Source organism: Dermacentor albipictus, chromosome 7, assembly GCF_038994185.2.
Source record: "Dermacentor albipictus isolate Rhodes 1998 colony chromosome 7, USDA_Dalb.pri_finalv2, whole genome shotgun sequence".
Lineage (NCBI taxonomy): Eukaryota > Metazoa > Arthropoda > Arachnida > Ixodida > Ixodidae > Dermacentor > Dermacentor albipictus.
Window position 1 is genome coordinate 133733904 of NC_091827.1, and position 21608 is coordinate 133755511.

General features: G+C 47.1%; 2 protein-coding genes across 4 annotated transcripts in view; both read left to right on the forward strand.

Annotated features, from left to right (window-relative positions):
- The window catches only part of LOC135911538 (chymotrypsinogen B-like), a 799265-nt gene that overhangs the window by 73706 nt on the left and 703951 nt on the right, over positions 1 to 21608 (forward strand). The window lies entirely within an intron of this gene.
- The window catches only part of LOC135911541 (uncharacterized), a 95683-nt gene that overhangs the window by 73384 nt on the left and 691 nt on the right, over positions 1 to 21608 (forward strand). The window lies entirely within an intron of this gene.

Below are 21608 nucleotides of genomic sequence, written 5' to 3' on the forward strand. Positions count from 1 at the left end.
GATGACGACTGGCCTCCACTGTGGACTCAAGAGGACATACAACAAAACAAAATCAAGATCAAACGAAAGAAAAAAAGGAATCAAGAGCAAGGTCTATCTGACCACTCCGCCTCCAGACACTACCGCTCGTCCTCCCGATCTCGTGTCCCATCCAGGAATTCAGTGGTAGCCGGAGACTCGACCCCACACAAGGAGAGCTGGGCGGGGATGGCACGAAAAGGCGCTCCAATAACCGCCAACCCTGAGTACCAAAGAATCCTTTTTAAAAATTGTCAGCTCAAGCAAACAGTCGAAGAATTGAAACCGAAATGGGAATGCTGAACGCACAGTTTCAGAATACCAAAATTCGGCAAGCTAAACCAGCACAAGGGAATAAACCTGCCACACCCCCAAAAACGATTAGCAACATTGAAAAAATGTTTAATCAAATAGTAGAACAAATTCAGGGTTTGCAAATGTTTCAAGAGCAATTATTTGTTGGCGTGCAGAACCACAAAGTTTAGGTCACCCGACAAATGTCTAAACTGCAGCAAACGTCACGCAAAATTGAGCCAGCAGTCACCGCGGCACACGGATGGCGAGCAAGGTCAAAAACGGGGCTGTTTCCAATTTGACGGATAGCAAAATCGTAGCTAACGACGGCCAACAAAACAACCCGAACCACGGACACCACTCAGATATAGTAAGGGAACTGCCGCTCTTTTCAGAAAAGAGCGGCAGCTCTAGAAGCATATTTAGACACCGCCATTACTCAACCGGACGTCATTTGTCTACAGGAAGTTGGGAAGATAGTAGTTAAACTTAGGACTGTGTGATGTGTGGTGCGTGACATGGTGCGGTGATCGGGATGGTCAGGAGCAGACGACAAGAAGTGCGCGCGCCGAGGCAAGTTCCGTGCTGGAAGGAGAAAACATTGGAGGACGCTTAAGCTTCGCCTTCAAGAGTGGAACTAGACAGCGTTCCCGTCGACCCGCCAAGGGGCGTAAGACAATGGGCTACGGCGCAGCGACTACGCGCCCCGCATCGGACGCGGTGAGCGTCGAGCAACGCCGCGTTCGGCGCGGCAACGAAATGTGCGCCTGAGCAAGCGACGCACGCCTGAGCCTTAGAAACAGCTCGTTTCTAAGGCAACACCGCATTCACTAGAGGCGCTTTTGTACCGCTTTGAAGCATCGAACTCGTGGCTCAGTGGTTGGAAACATTATATTAGAAGGCTTAAAACTGTCTTACGAAGGGTGTAGCACTAAATTATTAGTGAATAAACAACTCTCTGGTAATATTAACTTATGTAGAAGCATAAAACAAGGATGCCCAGCTTCGTCACTTCTCTTCGCAATTTACTTGGAGCCTTTTTGCTTAAAAGTTATACACAATGAGAAAATACGCGGTTTCCGTTTAATGGGCAGTGAAGTCAAAATTCTCTCGTATGCGGATGATGTAGCCGTCTTTTGTGGGGATAAAGAAAGTGTCCGTGAAACTGTTAGACAAGCTCGAACGTATTGCAAAATGTCTGGAAGCGCTGTTAACTGGGAGAAGTGCGCCGGTTTTTGGCATGGCAGCTGCGATGAGAAGCCCAATGTCTTTGAAAATTTACAGTGGACAGTCTCTCCTACAAAATATCTAGGAGCACCTTTAAACTGGTATGATGAGCCTACAGAATACTGGAGAGAAGAAACTGAGAGAATGCGCCAGAAAACTACGAAATGGGACGGAAAAAATTTATCCATATTTACCAGGTCCACTATTTGCAATACGTTCCTTGTTGCGCGAATTTGATATGTGTTGCAGGTGCTCGCTATGTCACAAACTAGTGCGCAGAAATTGCACAGAATTATTGCATCGTTTGTATGGAATTCATCATGGGAACGCACAAGTCGTCTCAACTTATTTCACTCACGGCAAGCAGGAGGGCTTGGCTTAGCTCAACTTTTTCTGAGGCAGATTGTCTCAAGGTTTATTTTCTTGCGGGACCAGCATGACCCATTTTTGCGAGCAGTGCTTCAAGTGAGACTGCAGAATGCTCTCCCTGAGTTTATTGTGTCATCGTGTGGCGTTACTGGAAGCGGCTTGTGCGGGTATCTACGCGAAGTTGTAAGTGCCTTCAAGATTCTTCGAGTACGTTTCTCTTTAGATTATCTCATTATAGTATCAAAGAAACAATTGCACAAAGATCTCCGTGACGTGATGCTTCCAGTACCTTTATATCGAGCCATTTTTTCTGTCGGTCCGGGTAAGGATGTTTTAAAGAGAGTTAAAAAAATGCCGGTTCGATCGTCTGTGAAAACTTTCTTTTTTCAACTCCAGTCAAATCCCAGTCAAACCCTGGCTGCAGGAAAAGGGCTTTTTTTTTCTTCCCTGGTCAGTTGATTGCATTTTATGCCGCAAGCCAGAAAGAGTAGCACATATATTCCTAGACTGTTTAGATTCAATTTTTCATTGGGACGTCCTCCAGAGAACGCTGAGAAAAGATTTGCCCCTCACACCATATGGAATTAACTTTCTTGTGGTTAACAATGACGGGGGTGTGCCCGATGACATGTTCATGGTATTAAGCATCCATAGCATGTGGAAAACAAGAATGGCTGTCAGACATGCAGATCCTGTTGTAAGATCGGTAAGAGAAAACTTCATTGAAAGCATTGCCTATATCCGAGATGTGTACCAGTCCCAGGATGAACAGCCAACATGGTATCCTTTACTGAACGACCTAGTGTCATTAAAACGTTTTTAGCAATGTCGCGTCAACAAGCTACTGGTTGGCGCTTTTAGCATTTTTGTGTTGGTTTCTCTGTTTTGTGTTGTCACATTGGAAATAAAGAAAAAAAAACTCGTGGCTCAGTGCATGGTAGCGTCTCCGTCTCACACTCCGGAGATCCTGGTTCGATTCCCACCCAGCCCATCTTGCAAGTTGTTTTTAACGCGACAGCGTTAAGGAGCTCGTGTCGCAGAAAAGCCAGTGTCGTCGGCGTTGGTGTCGGCATCGGCGGCGTTGGCCATGAGCGATAAATCCCAGCAGGCACTTCATGAATAAAAAACAACTTGCAAGATGGGCTGGGTGGGAATCAAACCAGGGTCTCCGGTGTGTGAGACGGAGGCGCTACCACTGAGCCACGAGTTCGATGCTTCAAAGCGGTACAAACGCGCCTCTAGTGAATGTGGTGTTGCCTTAGAAACGAGCTGTTTTTAAGGCTCAGGCGTGCGTCGCTTGCTCAGGTGCACATTTCGTTGCCGCGCCGAACGCTGCGTTGCTCGACGCTCACCGCGTCCGATGCGGGGCGCGTAGTCGCTGCGCCGTAGCCCATTGTCTTACATCCCTTGGCGGGTCGACGGGAACGCTGTCGCGTTCCACTCTTGAAGGCGAAGCTTAAGCGTCCTCCAGTTTTTTATTTATGAAGTGCCTGCTGGGATTTATCGCTCACGGCCAACGCCGCCAACGCCGGCACAGACACCAACGCCGATGAAACCGGCTTTTCTGCGACACGAGCTCCTTAACGCTGTCGCGTTAAAACGACAACGCCGAATCGCGTCCGGCACTTGAACGCGTGGCGCAAGAAAAACAACTAAAAGAAGAAAAGCAAACCAATTAGGAAAGACCACGGGGCGTCAGGCAGCCAATCGGAGAAGGCCTAATCGGCCAGAAAGAAGAAAAAGCGTGGTGCGCTGGTAGAAGGAAGAGACGCAGGGGAGACGCCGGGAGAGTTCCAGGAAGCGACGCCAGGAGGACGTCAACCACCGGACCGGGAGTTGAAGACGGGCCGTCGGGTTCCGGACCCGAGCCACCAGGACTTACCCGACCAGGGCTTCCTGCCAGCCCATTCCTGTGTGTCGCCCGCCTACCCGAGCGTGCCGCCAGCTGCTCAAGGCCGGTGAGCGTCTGCGCCCGTGGGCAGGGCGAGACCAGTCGGGCTACGGGCCCGAGTTCTATGCCAGCTGCCAGGTCAGAACACCACCCCCGTCTGTCGTGCCGCCTGCGGCCCGAGGCCGGCGTTTGAGCTTCTGTGTCCGTGGGCAGGACAAGAGCAGTCGGGCTATGGGCCCGAGCTCTACACCCAGCTGCCCGGCCAGAACGCCGCCGCCGTCTCCTCGTGCCACCAAACCGCCTGCTTTTACCTCTCCAAGGCAGAGCTGGCGCGCTCCCGTCGCCCGGTCAGTCAACTTACACCACGACCTTTGGTGAGACCGGCGCGACTCTTTTCGCCAACTTGTCGCCGCGTCTCCGCATCGAGACTGTTATGCGTCCCTGCCGTCGTGGCAAGCCCGGACTCACGCACTAGTTAGCTTCGCACTAGTCGCAAATGTGTCTTACCGCCGTGATGTCTATTTGAGTGTTTATTTTATTCTTTCTATTTCTTTCTATCATTTATTTTAAACCTTCTTTAGTTCCATTAAAAGTGCGTGTTCGAAACCAACCGCTTTGTCCTCAATTGGTTTCTCGGAGGCTCCGCCTAAGAGAACCGTTAAAACCTTTGAGTACACGAACCATTGTCCCCATATTTGAGCATCACAGACTGCTACACCTTTCAAAGTCCCATGAATTCCTAGCGCATAAAGATACATAAGAATATCTGGAGCATAAGAATGTCGCGGCCAGTGACACTACTATCCCCAACGCTCAACGGAGCACCATTGATCGAATCGCATACTACAATGAGGAGAAAAACAAAAATGTTTAGCCCACCGAAAGAACGGTACAGTGCGTTTCTCGGCATGCTTGAATGGGCACTTGGACATCTGAAGAGAAAAGAGGCTCATGTTAGTCGGGGATTTTAACGCTCTCCACACCAATTGGGGTTATAGGAAAAATACAAGAAAAGGGTAGAAACCTAGTAGAAGTAGTAGAGAAATATAACATGCAGCTACAGACTTTACCCCACGCCCACACGAACCTTGAAAATAACGTCTGCGGGGATACGTACCCAGACTTCACCTTTACATACAACGTAAAGGAAGGACAGTGGAGGAACCTGCTGGATAAAAATCTGGGAAGCTACCATTCTTAGGTACTGCACTACGACTCCTAAATTAAAAGAAAGCTTTTCAGAAACGTGAAGCTTACAGACTGGACTTCATATTGGCACGCGCTAGATGCGCTAGAAACCGAAGGTGAAGAAGTGTGCGTGGTAGCTGCTGCAGATCAGTAAACGGCCGTTCGCTTAGAACTGACTGCTTGCCTTTTTCGCTCGCGACAGACTGGTGGAGGTGCGGGGTACATATCCACCGTATGCCCACTGGTCCTGAACTAGAAGATATCGAAGCCAGTACCTCGGGGACGGCAGAAATCCATCGAAGCAGCCGTCGCCTCCAAGGTCTTCCACCGCAATACAATCCCCTGGCACGCTCTGTGACGAAGATGTCAACAACAACCGCAAGCCAAACCGAGGAGATCCCAAATTCTGCTGTACCATGCATTATCAACAAGCCTCGCACGCCTAACCCGCTCCACGCCGACGCCTTTGAGGACGTTGAAGACTGATTGGACCATTTCGACCGGGTTGCCTCCTTTAACGACTTGGACGATCACCGTAAGTTGAAGAACGTCTACTTTTCCTTTTTACACGTGGCAAGAGTATGGTACTAGAACCATGGTACTAGAACCATGGTACTAGAACCACGAAGCCTCATTTACCAGCTGGAAGGAGTTTTACCGACTGCTTCGCGACGCCGTCACCACTCCCGAAAGGAAAGAAAGAGCCGAACAGGCATTGTCTTCGAGGTTCCAAATGCCGAACGAAACCGTCGCCATGTTCATCGAAGACATTACGCGATTGTTCTATGGGGCCGACCCACTAATGCCAGAAGACAAGAAAGTGCGTTTGTTAATGCGAGGCGTAAAAGAACGGCTTTTCGCGGGCCTCGTGCGCAATACTCCTACAACAGTCTCTCAGTTCGTTCGTGAGGCAACAGTCATGGAACGTATGCTTCGGCAGCGGCTCTCGCAGTATCAACGCCAGACCACCATGACTGCTGCATGCTCTCTTGCACCTTCATATGGTGAGAAGGGGTCCCTTACCGAACTAATGCGGCACATTGTTTGAGAACTGCAGAAGCCCTATGCATCGGCTCCGCACCTCCGAGTGCCGCGGCTCTAACGGACGTCATTCGGGAGGAGATCGGCAAAGTGGTACGGAACTTCTCACGTTTTCGCACGCGGATGCTCTTCGGGTTTGCACGCCGTCCACCGGCCGTTTCTGGCAGCCGCCTGCTGGATTACTCGACGCTTCCCAAGTCCAATCAACCGCAGCAGCTTTTCATCCTGGTCCGCCGAAGTCCACAGTATGGCTCGCTCCCTACAAAGTCAGTTTTGCTACCACTGTGGGGACGCTGCTCACATGTATCGTGACTGCCAGTACCAAAGGATTGGTCTGCGGGGATACCGTCCGGACGTCCGTTGCCTGCGCTATGGGGAACGCCTGCACGAAATCAAGGAGTACTTACAAAGTAACCACCTTCCTCCTCTTGTTCCCGATACCAAAGACAAAGCAGGATGTGCGCCAATGTTTAAGGCTTTGTGCGTATTACCGCCGTTTTCTGCCGAATTTTTGTGAGACTAGCGAACATTTGGAACGACTCATCAAAAACGTCATAGTTGTTTGGGGCCCGGCACAATGCGACGGCTTCCGCGACCTTCAGCGACGTCTACAGACACCACCGATACTTGATCCCTTTGACCCCGAGGCCGACACAGAAGTCCATACTGATGCTAGTAATGTTGGTCTCGGAGTGACACTCGTAGAGTATCAAGCTGGTGTTGAACGCGTTATTGCGTATGTCAGCCCAACATTGTCTGCTGCTGAAAAAAACTACTCAGCAGCTGAAAAGGAATATCTGGCAGTAGTATGGGCTATCCAGAAGTTCCGGCCATACTTCTACGGACGCCCTTTCCGCGTCGTCTGCAACCACCACTTTCCCTGCTGGCTGGTGAATCTCAAGGATCCTTCAGGCCGTATCGCAAGATGGAGCTTTCGGTTGCAGGAATTTCATGTGACGATCCTCTACTAGTCTGGCCAGAAACACACGGACGCCGACTGTCTCTCCCGCGCCCCCATCGAAACCGGACCCCCAGATACTGACGACAACTCTGGTTTTCTTTGTACTCTTCCGTCTTTAAAACTAGCTCACCAGCAACGCCAAGATTCCGAGCTCCAGCCCTCGATTGAATACTTTGAAGGAAGCCGTCCACAACCCCCGTGGCAGTTCGCGTGTCACTTGTCCTCTTTCTGCCTACGTGGCGACATCCTATACAAGCGGAACTTTCACCCTAAGGCAACCGTTTTCCTGCTCGTTGTTCCCGCTCCTCTGCGCGACGACGTTCTACGTGCATGCCACCACGAACCAGCGTTCGGGCATCTTGGTTTCACGCATACTCTGGCAAGGATCAAGCAGAAGTACTACTGGCGAAAACTCAGAAAAATCGTGAAGCAGTACGTCAGAAGTTGTCGAGATTGCCAGCGTCGAAAAGTTCCACCACTGAAACCAGCCGGTCTGTTTGAGCCTGTACGACCTCCTTGCTCACCTTTTCAGAAAGTCGGAATGGATCTACTCGGCCCGTTTCTGAAGTCTTCGGCTGATAACCGCTGGATCGCTGTCGCCACCGATTACCTCACTCGATACTGCGAAACAGAAGCCGTTCAGCGAACTACTGCTTCAAATGTAGCTAGCTTCTTTGTAAAAAATGTTCTCCTTTGGCATGGTGCTCCCGCTATCATCACAGACCGTGTTACGGCCTTCGCCGCCCTGTTGGTGCAAGAGATTCTGGAGCTGAGTGAAACAGCGCAGCGTACGGCAACTGCATATCAGCCGCAGACTAACCGGTTAACTGAGTGTCCCAACAAGATGATTGCGGATATGCTTTCCATATATGTCCCCACGGATAATAAAAACTGGGACGAACTGCTCCCGTATGTGACATTCGCGTATAACACTGAGCTTCAAGAAACCAACGGGCTTCCTCCTTTTCGTCTTGTCTACGGAAGCGACGTCACCACAATGCTCGAAATGATGCTCCTACCAACTTCGTCTCAACCTACCACACCAGGTACAGACGCCTTTGTTCAGAGCGCCGAAGCAGCGCGGCACCTTGCACGACAACGCATTCTATGCCGACAAAGTCAAGATGCTCGTCAATACAACATACGCCATCGACACGTCACATACAACCTGGGATGTGTCGTATGGGTTTGGACCCCTATACGCCGACGAGGCCGTTCAGAAAAATTATTGCGGCGATACTTTGGATGCTACATAGTCTTGCATCGTCTAAGTAATGTCAACTGCGAAGTTATTCCAGCCGATACTTCACAACACTCCCATAGACCACGTTCCTCTGACATTGTTCACGTTACCAGGATGAAGCCCTACAACTCGCGCTAAATTTCGTTCACAAACTTGGTGGTTCCGCCCCTGTCGTCACAGCCGTTGTCTTTCTCATTTCTTTTCTTTTCTCCTTGTGGCGTTTAACATATTCCCAACTTTTTTTGTCGGGGAGGGGGGGTGGTGGTTAACTTTCGTCTAGTCGCAAGGAGAAGTAGTCTCTCTTTTTTGTTTTTTGAGGGAGGGGTAATGGCACGCGCTAGTTACGGTACAAGCCGAGGGTGAAGTGCGCGTAGTAGCTGCTACTGAAACGAACGGTAAACGACCGTTCGCTTGGACATTATAGGCATTACCCGACTCCTCAGCACCCGATGGATACAATAAAAGAATGGGTAGACGAAATGATGCAGACATACCAAACTAACAAAAAACACGTTGCGCTATGAAAAAAAAAACAAAGAACAAACACCGATAGTGGACCCCCACCTCGGCCATGTGTGGGAAGGTAGGAGAAGTCTTGTTAAACGATGCAGTAGACAGCGCTTAAACAGAAAGCTCAGAGCTAGAATAGAACAATTGATAGAACAAGCAAATGAGTATGCTCGAGAACTACAAGCGAACTGGATACAATTTTGTGACTCGTTACGAGGAACGCTCTCAACAACCAAGACATGGGCAAGTTCGCGGAGCATGCTTGACCCATACAGTACAAGAACAGTCACTACTAGAGCATTACGCATGTTGGTAGGAGAATTTAAGGGGGATGACGCATGATTGCTCCAAACCCTGGCAGACAGATATATCGGAACAGGAGGAGATAGCATCGATAAGACAGAGTACGAAGACATGCACAATTCCATCTTTGGTGCACCCATAACGAAAGAAGTATATGCCACTACTCTAGCATTAAAACTTAGCTCAGCCTCGGGCAAGGACGCCATCACGAATGCTATGGTACGAAATATGAGTGATCAGCAAGTAGACCAACTAACCCCGAAGCTTCAATGTAAAAAATCTGGGAAAGGGGATAACTTCCTAAGCAATGGAAAGAAACGACCATCAGCTTGATACCTAAACCGACAAAAGCAAGAACATTGCAGAATCTCAAGCCAGTATCTCTAACCTTCTGCTTAGCCAAACTCTTCGGAATATCCTTCCTATCAGGCTTACTAACTACGAGATAAATTTCAGGCTTACGTAAGACTACGAGATGAATTGCTGCAAAATATCCCCACAGGGGCAGAGAACGTCACAGCAGCACTTGACTTAGAAAGCGCTTTTGACACGATCTCCAATACCCTCATAAATGAAGAGCTCCAATGGATGGGGCGTGGAATTAAGATTCTTAATTGCATCCGCTCTTTTCTTACTGAATGCAAAGCCACAATAGGTATAGAAAATGTTTGATCTTACAAAGTCCTATTGCCTAACAGAGGCGCGCCACAGGGCAGGGGCGTAGCCAAGGGGGGGGGGAACTTATGGGGCTTCAGCCCCTCCCGAAATTTTTTCATGCTGTTCATGCACCGTCGATCTAAGCAAACCGCGGTGGCAGAGATCATTCTGCATTTTGTCTAGAATGTATTTTTCACGCTCGAAATGACATTTGCCCGCGAACATTGCGAACTCGGGATGGATTTCGCGGCAACGCCCATGCACCGGGAGTCACATAGCGCAAGTAGCCCCAACAGAGCACTAAGTTTCAAGGGCGTTTTGATGGCGAAGGGGCTCGCCGCGGAATCGTGTTGAGGACGCGGAATCTACAGAGCGCATGGATGTCAATTCCGAAACTGCGTATAAAGTTCTCATAAACTTTTGATGTGAAAGGTACATTGGTATTTCCAAAGTTGTGCTTTAGATATTCAGTTGCGAGATCGGATGAGACGAAGAGTTGCGGTGGTTCATTTGTGCTGTCATGTTGCATAAAAAAATATCAGAAATGTTTTCCCCTTCGCCGAAGCATCCACCTGAAGACACTAAAGCCAGCCAGGGTAACTACGTTCATATTTATTTTTTCTAATTTTACTTTTATTCGTGAGAACACGTTGAACCGCTTCATTGTTTTCATTCTCGCTACCCTACCGCGGGCTGCCAGAGCCAGCCAGAGCGCAAGCGTTTTTCTGGTGCTGCCCCGACCACCATGCGATGCACTTTGGTGCGCATTTGGTCTTCTCTGGCCGAGTGGATTTTCGCCTGGCAGAGTTTTGGAGGCCTTCTGGCTCGCAGACGAGAAAAAGAAACAATGGTCGCTCGCTGCCATTATTGTGAGGACTCGAGGGATTGCACTGCGCTCGCATGAGCGCAACCTCTCGGGAAAGTCTTGTCTCGCCGGTGTAGCATACCGATTACTATGCGTATGGTTCTCGGTGGACCAAGCGTCTCACGTTTTCTTCGATATTCATTCCGTAGGCACATTATGTGCCCAAAGTAGGCATTGGATTGTGGCGAACATACTCTCCTTTTCGTTTCTTTTTTTCATTTTGGTGGCCTCGCCCCTCAAGAGGAAAAGAAAAAATACATTGTTGTGGCGCAGCGACTTATCGCATAGCGAAAGTTTGTGACTTCTTTTGCGAAAAGTAATCGGCCACGGCACGCTTCAGTTGCCGGATACTATTATTACATTAGGGCGATAGCAATTATATGGACACTCCAGACGCATTCTTGCTGTCGCCGTCGCCCTCATGTTTCGTATGAAGTCCAAGGGCGATAACGTCGTGACCGCACGCCACATGCTTTATGTGAGAGTGAAATCGTAGGGGGGGGGGGTGGAATGGGTGAGCCGACGCGGGAGGCTCAGTCTTGTGTACACAAAGGAGAAAAGTGGGGAGGAAGCGTGCCGCCTTTCGTCGCGCGCGATACACTGGGGGCAGTGGATGAAATGGGGGCGGGATCTAGGATTCCATAAATCTGTGATTACATAACATGTCTATTTGCCTCGTTTGACGCATTATATACAATACCTTTCTTATATACGTATATTTATTGGAGACTTATACGTATATTTAAATATGTTGTTGCGAGGCTTTGCGTATACGTGCAATGAACTTTCTTTCCAGTGACACTTTTTTGCCCATTATCAAGCATTTGTATATTCAATTGTATCTTCGCATATCCAATGAACGAGGGTGAGTCCGATGAAAGTGAACCTTCCCAGCCCGCGCAATGGTTCGGTTCATTATCTGCGAGGCATGCGCGTAGCACACAGGCATCTTTCATTTACAAAAGTGACATGCAGGTGTGAGGGTAAATGTTCTTCAATGCGTTCATACACTGGGTTGAACATGGTTCCATGGCGTAATGGATGCTTCAGAAGTTGAGCAGCATGGAGCCATGAGGTTTTTGACAGCTGAAGATGTTTCCCAAAAAAATAATCAGTCACCGTTTGGCTGCCGTGTACGTTGAGCATTGCATTTCATTGGTCATTGTGAAGCGTTGGAGCAAACGCTGGAAAGAAAGACGTGAAAGCTGCAAAGATGATCCAAGTCTTGGCCAAAGGCATCGTGCAATAACCCCCAACAAAATTGCAAAGGTTTGTGAGCTGATGAGACAAGAACGGAGGATGAGCATTGATGAACTGGCAGAGCATGTGAACATCAGTCAGGGTTCGGTTCACACCAGAATTCATGAACTCATAAATTCGTGAGTGGATGCCCAATATTTTGAACCCCCGCCAGAAGACGGAGTGGTTTTGCGCTGCCTTGACTCATCTGACCCGGTATCACAATGAGGGTGACGAACCATGGTGCCATTACTGCGAGCCTGAAACACGACGGCAAAGCTTACAGTGGAAACATTTGAATCCACCACCCCCCAAGAAAGCAAAGGCCATCATTTCAGCCAGAAAGGTGTCGTTGACTTTTTTTTCCGCTCGTCAGGGGCCAGTACTGATAGAATTAGCTTAACCCGGATAGCCTTTCAATCGTTTCCAATATTGTCAAACACTGGATCGGCTGCGTGTCACAATCAAGAACAAACGGCGTGGAAAATTGCCGAATGGGATCATCTTGTTTCACCACCTGGCTATGGTGTTGGACTGTTGAGCATGAGGTCACGGGATCGAATCCCGGTAACGGCGGGCGCATTTCGATGGGGGCGAAATGCAAAAACACCTGTGTACTTAGATTTAGGTGCACGTTAAAGAACCCCAGGTGTTCGAAATTTCCAGAGTCCTCCACTACGGCGTGCCGCATAATCAGAAAGTGGTTTTGGACCGTAAGACGCCATAATTTAATTTTTAATTGTTCCATGACATTTGCCCTTCCTCATGTCGATGAAGTGGTTAATACAAAACTGGCAAAGTTCGTGGGAAACGCTGCAACATCCACCATACAGCTCAGACCTGTCACCTTGCGACTTCCACATATTGGGACAAAAGACTAAACAGCTCAAGAGAAACAGACTCGTGTCGGATGATGACGTGAAAGAGTCAGTTGCAGACTTTTTGAAGCAGCAACCCAAAGAGTTTTGTGAGACGGGAATCACGCGACTCGTTAAGTCAATGGGACAAATTTCTAAATGCTCATGAAGACTACTTGTAATAAAGTACCTCGTTTGTCATATATTCGCATTGGCTCACCTTCAGTTGACTCACCCTCGAATATGTTGCTATATATGCGGCTTTATAAGCGTGGTCTTTGTTGGGACAATAATTTCGGTGCAATTACTCATGATACACGACCGCTGACAGCTGCTCCTGCGTAAAGCATGGTATTAAATGACACCGACATTGAGATTTTAACGCGATAGCGTTAAGGAGCTCGTGTCGCAGAAAAGCCGGTGTCGTCGGCATTGGTGTCGGCGTCCGCGGCGTTGACCGTGAGCGATAAATCACGGCAGGCACTTCATAAACAAAAAGCAACTTCCAAGATGGGCCAGGTGGGAATCGAACCAGGGTCTCCGGATTGTGAGACGGCGACGCTACCCCTCAGCCACGAGTTCGATGCTTGAAAGCGGTACAAACGCGCTTCTAGTGAACGCGGTGTTGCCTTAAAAACGTGCCGTAGAAAGTTATACTGCGGTGTATATCGGTAATTATGAGCATGTAACTGACAGAAGTCGCATTTACACGAGTAGCGAAGTACGTTTCCGCTAGATTTCTTCTGCGCTTACCGCACACGCAGAGCCATCTTGCGGCAAACACAGAAGACCCCCTCCTCTCAATGTACGGCGCTGCCCCGACAGGTGGCGCGCTGTGCGCGGACCGGTGCCAGGCGCGTCGTTGCCCCGACTCCCTCTCCCCTGACGACACTTCGCCGTGCTCCCACGCGGGTTGCAGAATCAAGCGCCGTTCCTTTCTTTAGATTACTATCTATCTATCTCTCTGCCCGTGCCGATCACGACGTTTGGCTGGCGTAGATCGTTTCCCCCTCCGAGACACCGAGTTCTTTGGTTCGTACCGTTTGCTCAGGCGCACGTTTCGTTGCCGCGCCGAACGCTGCGTTGCTCGACGCTCACCGTGCGATAGGTGGCCGAAAAGTCCGATGCGGGGCGCCTCGTAAGTGATCCCTGCGCCGTAGCGCATTGTCTTACACCCCTTGGCGGGTCGATGGGAACGCTGTCGTGTTCCACTCTTGAAGGCGAAGCTTAAGCGTCCTCCAATTTTTTCTCTGGCCGTTGCATACGCACAAAAATGTAAACAAGGTTTTCAAATGCATAGTTTCATTGACATGTGTGTCCTAAACTTGTTAATTTCACGGCCTTTATATTTTTCATATTAGAGGCATGCACTGCTTTGCTGGTTTCGAACTGATATAGTGCTATACAAGAAAATATTGATATCAGTTATTTTGGGCACATGCGAGCATATATTTTTCTGAAAAAAGATATGTTACTTCTTTTGACAGTGCGTAGCGTTCAAGAATTAGTTTGCAGCCTATTTGGCCATGACAGTGCAGGCATTGTTCATGTATTTGATCCCTCGACAAATTGTTTAAAAGTAAGCTCGGGCCCAAATCCGACGCGGCCTCTTCAAATACATGTAAAACGCAGAAACGGTTCTATAAGATAACCCCTGGATCGCTATTACTGAAAGTTGTTGAACTTCAGAAAGATGAATTCTGGTATCTGTTGGGGGGGGGATAGAGATAAGAAGAAGGTAGGGAGGTTAACCAGAATCACGTCCGGTTGGCTACCCTACACCGGGGGAACGGGAAAGGGGGAAAACAAAGATAACAGGGAGAGAGCGGAGGGAAGGAAAGAAGGAAATTGCAGTGAGTTCGCTGACGTGTGTGGCCTTACAGAAATTGCAATTAGAGTCACAAATGGTCGCACAAGCCCGTCGTCCTTAAGAAGCACAAAAGTGCCTTCACCGCTTTTTGGGCCGACGGGCGATGGGGGCGGTGTTCCAGGAGCACCTGCCTGGTATCTGTTGGAAGCGGAATTTCGATGTATAGCCTAAATTTTGTTTAAAATATTTTGAAAATTTTGAAAGTGCGACAAAAACAGAAGCACGACGTTTACAAATGAATAGCTCTTCATGAAGAATAGATATTGCAGTTCTTCAAATGGCATCTATTATAAGAGTCCAAGCGGACAAATTCAGTACGTCAATTTGTATCTTGCGTGAATTGCTTACGTGGTGTACAAGGGTCCTGCAAAAGCCGTAGTTCCATAATACTATTTTTTTTAGATTCATGTGCAGCATATCAATTTTTCCCGCTGTAGATGTACTATTATATGCAATTCACAGAATTGTGCCATTATGTTTCATTCTTGAGTTAGATAGTTCTAAACGTGATAGTATCGTTTTCTGAAAATTTGCGATTTCTGCCGATTTTTTATAAGGAATTGACAACCTAAGTAAAAAATTTGAAATCTGAAGTCAGTAATTCCTCATTTTATTTATTTATTAGATACCTGCATCGCCCATGTGGGCATTACAGCAGGGGGGATTACATTTCAAAGGAAGGAACAAGTAATCACATACATAAAGTGCGATGAAGCGCATCATTGTTTTCAATATTAACAATATCAGGCGAAAGAGCATTCCATTCTCTAATAGACCGAACAAAAAAAGAATACCTAAAGACGTCACCCCTGAAAGGAAACTCGCGGACTTTCAGCGCACGGTCGCGCCTCAACGACGTATAAGTAGGCGACCTAATATATCTTTCTTTCTCAATCCGTTTTTGAATAATAAACAGCGTGAAACAATTTTAACCTCACATTTTTTTGGTGGTCTTTTAATGCTTGCCACGATAATTCAATTTTACTTTCTGTCATACTTAATTTTCTAGTATAGTTATTAAGAACAAACCTAGCTACTCTATTCTGCACTCTTTCAAGCTGTTCTGTGAGATCATCCATGTACGCATCCCAACAAATACAACCATAATCAAGTAAACTACGAACATAAGTGAAATACAATTGCTCTTTTAATTTATTCGGTATCTGACTGAAGGTACGGCGGAGGAATCCCAATGAACGTATTGCCTTATTCTTAATATGCATAATGTGCCTGTTCTACCCTAAGTCAGACGTCATTAAAATTCCTAAATATTTGTATTCGTCAAGCTTCTTTAATGCCATATTACTCAAAGTATAAGTGCATGAGCGAAATGCGCGCTTCCTCGAAAAGGTGACGTGAACACATTTTTCAACCTTTAGTGACATTTCCCACGTATTGAACCACGTTCCTATAAGGTCTAAATCAGTTTGTAATAATGAAATGTCATTTGCGTTATCTCTGACTCTATAAATGACACAGTCATCCGCAAACATTCTAAATGATGAAGTAAGATCACTTTCAATATCATTAATAAAGAGTAGAAATAAAAGGGGACCTAAAACTGATCCCTGAGGAACACCTGAGGTAAGTGGAACATATACAGAAGAAAAACCGTTGAGCACCACAGACTGCTCTTTTGCACGAAGATATTCGGCAATCCAAGCTATGACACGGGTGTCAAATTTGTAGGCCCTAAGTTTTGAGATACGAAGATCATGTGCAACGACATCAAAGGCTTTTTTGAAACATAGAAATATGCAGTCTATTATTTTGGTTTTGTCTGTTGCCGAGGCCAGATCACAAAAAAATTGTACTAACTGTGTAGAGCATGAAAAACCGTGTCGAAAACCATATTGACTAGAGCTTAGAATATTGTGCTTAACTAAATGCGACATGATTGAAATATAAATTATGGGTTACATTAACTTGCCTGTGATACTTGTTAAAGACACCGGTCTGCAGTTCTCAACGGCACTTCTCGATCCGCCTTTGTGAATGGGTACAACCCGCGCCAGCTTCCAATCACGCGGTAAAGAAGACTCAGATAAACACTTTGTAAATAACTGAGAAAAGTAAAAACACAATGTTCCAGAACAGTTTTTAAGAATCGCTGCCGGAACATCATCAGGGCCACAAGCGATCGTTGGCCTCATCTCCTGCAGTAATTTACTCAAACCTTCTACACCAAACATAACCTCAGTCATTTGTTTAATGTCCATTTGGCAGATCACATTAAGAATGCGAGAACGCTTTGGTCTAAGCACTGCAAGAAAAAATCACTAAAAAGGTTCACTTTGTCTTCATCAATTATGGTTTCAGTGCTCTTTAAAAGGGGGTAGAATTGTTTTCTTTACCATTAAACTTAACAAATCTCGGTAACTCTCTGGAATTTTTGAGCAACTTCACACTGAGTTCTCGAAATAAGTATGCTTGGCCTGCTCCGCAAGATTCTGAAAGCTTTCTTTCAAACATTTCAGTTCTAACCAAGTATTCTGGGACTTCGCTCTACGAAACTTGAGATAAGCTCTCCTAATTTTTTGTTTTAGTGTTCGCAGCTGATGATTAAACCTAGGCTTATCCTTTGACCGTTTAGATGAGATAACATGAGGAGGAACAAAGGTATCGCGCAATTCAAACAGCTTGTCTTTAAACAGCTTCCATAACTCTTCAATGCTCAATTCATCAACTAATGCATCAAAGGTAGAAAAATATCACTCAAACGAAATTATAGCCCCAAAATCAGCCCTCTTATGCACGTAAATCTTTCTGGGTTCCTTCTTCGGCACGGACACATATTGAACGTTTATATCAGCAGTAAAAACACAATGGTCACTTAAGCCGGGAAGTACATTGACATTTGTTAAAATGTTCGGGGCACAACATAAGAGCAAATCAAGCGCGTGACCTGTGCCGTCACTCCATGATGCACCACGAATGCACTGTTGAAACGTAAAATCATAGACGAGATCCAAAAATGCACAATACACATGGCCAGTGACCGACGCTACAGAGTCATCGCACAACCAGTCTATACACGGAAGATTAAAATCTCCCCTGAGTATTATGATATAGTTTTCAAGCGTATCAAAGAAAGCAGACAACTGAAGAAACTGGTCGTATGATATTCTGGGAGGACGGTAATATGATCCAATAACTAGATTTTTCCCATTAGATAGCCTCACTTTGCAAAAAACAGACTCAACACGATAGATGATGAAACAATGATAGCCATCTGGAAAAACTTCAGAATTTAAGACGCTCGAGTCCAACCATGACTCGGTGCCAATAACTATTGACGGCTCAACTGATGTAAGAAGGATACGGAAAGAATCGACTTTATTTCTTATGCTCCTGCAGTTTATTACCAAAACGCTGAGCATTTCCTTTATGTTAGTCACTGGTGATGGTCACATCTGCTTCACTTTGTTGGTCCCGCTATCAATCTGATAGCGTTTTTTCCCCATGTACAAGGTATCAAACTTTAGTACTGCTTTGATACCTTCGTGACGATTCTGGTTCGCAAAATTCCATAAACGGCTTTTCTGATCCCTCACCACGCGTGAAAAATCTCCGGAAATGCTGTAGTTCGTGCCATTTAACTTGCATGCATTATTTAACACTTGGCGTTCTTTGAAAGAGGAAACTTCATTATAATTGGGCATGCTTTATCTGCTCGATAGGTTCCTATCCTGTGAGCACGCTCAATTCCAGCATCAATAAGTTCCAGTTTAGTGCGGCGCAGGTTTGAGACAAGTTCACCTGATTTAGTTGCGTTTTCGCCAGTATCGCTATCTTGAAAACCACAAAAAAGTAGATTATCCCGCCTTTGACGATTCTCAACATCGTCAATTGTTGAACCAAAAGTCGACAATGTTGCCTGATTCTGACGCTGCTGTGCCTCAACGTTAGCCAGTGAATAACAAATATCATCCACTCCAGTGATTGTTTCTTCTAACGACACAATACGTGCGTTCAGTTCTTCTATTTATGCAGAGAACGTGTTCTCCGTTGCGGACCGCTTTTTCAATATTGTGTTTTGGTCTTCAAGTATTCGTTCAAACTGTGCAGCATCGGGCCCTGGGTTCGGCTCAATATCGCCTCCACACGGCAGCAAAATCAGTAAATAGAAAGCAGAACGCCTCCAAACAACAAACTGACGTCGTACGAGCACCCTACGCGACTTCAAAGAAACACACTGCTTTGAACACAAGAAAAACAGAGTTTGGGTGGAACCGGCAAAGCAATGCAAACATTAATCGAAGAATAGTGCTTGTAAACAATATATAAGGGTTGATCCCATGTCGCCGGTTCCACGCCCCATCGTCGAAGTGCCGCTTCGAGGCTTTTGTAGCTGAAGGATACCGCCAGCGTTTCCGAGGACATACAGTTGTCATTCGTGAAGTGGGAAGAAGTCAGATTCAGCGAGCGCCGGGCACATCTGTTGGTCCCAGAGCCACGTAAAAGGCAATCCATCGCAGTTCTCCAGTCGGGCTTCGGCGGCTACGTACGCTGATGCCGAAGTGCAGCGTGAATCAAAAAAGCAGTAAACAATATATAAAGGTGGATGCCATGTCGCCGGTTCCACGCCCCACGAAGAATTTAAATCTTTATTTTAAATGCAAGAAACCTCGTCAAATTTGGTGCAGTGGTTGCCAAGAAAAACGAATTCCCCTTCTACATGTTTTAGATAGGAGCACTCGAGCTAAACCTTCCTCTTAAGAAGAGGCCAAGCTGCAACGTGAGCACCCCCCGAACGAAATTTCTGGCTACTCCACTGCCGCAGGGTGCCATCCTCTCTCCACTTCTATTCAGTGTCGCAATGAACCGCTTGGCCCGACAACTAGAGAAAATTAACGGCATCAACTTGGCGTTTTACGCAGACGACGTCACCTTAGGGGCCTACATGCAAAGGCTCGTTAGGGCAAAAAGAACAAAATATCCAAGAAGCTATCGACTCACTGAAGAACTTGGCAGAACAAAACGGTATGCAGTACGTTCTGGAAAAATCTGAGTTTATAGGGATCCACGGGCGTAACTGCTGAAACAAACCGGGCGTACACCTAAGAATGGGATACTGTGACGCGTGTAGTGCGTGACACGGTGCGGTGGTTGAAAAGGAGGAGAAGCAGACGACAAGTAGTGCGCGCGCCGTGGCGAATTCTGTGCTGGATGGAAAACGACAGCGCCGAAGAGTGTCCCGCAAGTGAACGCGCGGCGCAAGAAAAGAAAGAGATAAAGCTAATCCAATCAGAAGAGACCACGGAGCTTCAAGCAGCCAATGACAAAACGATGAATCGGCCAGAGCGACGGAAAAGCGCGCTGGCAGGAGAAGCGGGGAGACGCAGGGACAGTCGCACAGCTCATGAGACTCCAGCAGACCAAAACGGGATGGGAACTGCTAATAAGGTTAGGCTTTGCGGAATCAATCAAAGAAACCCAAAGAACGGAGGGGATTCCTGATGAATATCGGAAAACATACACTGTTAGCCCCCTACCCAAAATCAAGGACCCAAACCTGCACATGGCGCGAAGGGACGCAAGGGCGAAATACGTCGAAAACTACCTGGCCACAAAAAACACAACAATATACACAGATGGTGCAGTATACGCCAAGCAAAGAGGCACAGACATAGTAAAGACAGCTGCGATAGTAATAAGCCAGGACTACAAAGAGACCAGCAGCGCGTCAATGAAGGACTGCTCGGTAGCGGAAGCTGAGGAAATAGCCATAGCTCTAGCGGCAGTGGAGGGCTACCGATCCGAAAGGTCTTTAACAATACTCACCGACTCGCAAACTACGTGTCGGAATTACATGATTAAAACTTCTTTCTGGGCGAGTTGGTGCATACTTGACATAAAACTGTTTACAGCGCAAACACATGCAACCACAAAGGGACAGGACAGAAGCGCTGACTGTCAACTAACATTTATTAACGGAAGACGGGTGCCTTATATAAGGGGAAAGGCAGAAGCGAAAGGGGAAGGGAATGATACAATCGGGGAAAATGATGATGCGCATCGATAAACGAACATGCCAGCAGTCAACGCATTCAGGCGCGAAGAAACAAGAAAACGATGAAACTAGACAAACACTAACAAAAGACGAGGGATACTAAGATACAGTGAAATCAGAAAGCAGCCGCTTCCAAAAAATGAAGCTCTGCCGCAAAAAGCGATACAGAGCACCCCTTCTGTATCGCTTTTTGCGGCAGAGCTTCATTTTTTGGAAGCGGCTGCTTTGTGATTTCACTGTATCTTAGTATCCCTCGTCTTTTGTTAGTGTTTGTCTAGTTTCATCGTTTTCTTGTTTCTTCGCGCCTGAATGCGTTGACTGCTGGCATGTTCGTTTATCGATGCGCATCATCATTTTCCCCGATTCTATCATTCCCTTCCCCTTTCGCTTCTGCCTTTCCCCTTATATAAGGCACCCGTCTTCCGTTAATAAATGTTAGTTGACAGTCAGCGCTTGTGTCCTGTCCCTTACTTTGTGGTTGCATGTGTTTGCGCTGTAAACAGTTTTATGTCAAGGAATTACATGAACAGCAGAATAAGACGCAGAGCGCTTCACATCCTCCGCTCCTGCAGGGCTAACAACAAAGTAAGGCATACAATTTTCTGGGTACCGGGACACGCTGGAATAGAAGGGAACCTAAGGGCGGACAAGGCAGCTCGAGAGCACACAAACTGAGCGGCCACAAGCACCGACCCTGAGGAACCCATGCCAGTCAACCCAAGCTACTCAGACATTTTGAATTACTATAAGGGGGTCCGAATCAAATATCCTCCACCCCACAACAGCCTAAATCAGCATGAAGCAACATCTTGGAGGAGGCTGCAAACAGGAACATATCCAAACCTAAACACACTAAGCAAGATGTTTCCCACCCAGTATAGAGACATTTGCCCCTGGTGTGGCACCAAGCCCACCTTATATCACATTACATGGGAATGCGTTCAGAATCAACAATTCCTTCAAATAAAAGACCCGAGTGCGGAGCAGTGGGAGAGGGTGCTCTCCACCAGCGACCCGAAAGTCCAGCATGGACTAGTAAGGCACGCTCGCCAAGTAGCCACC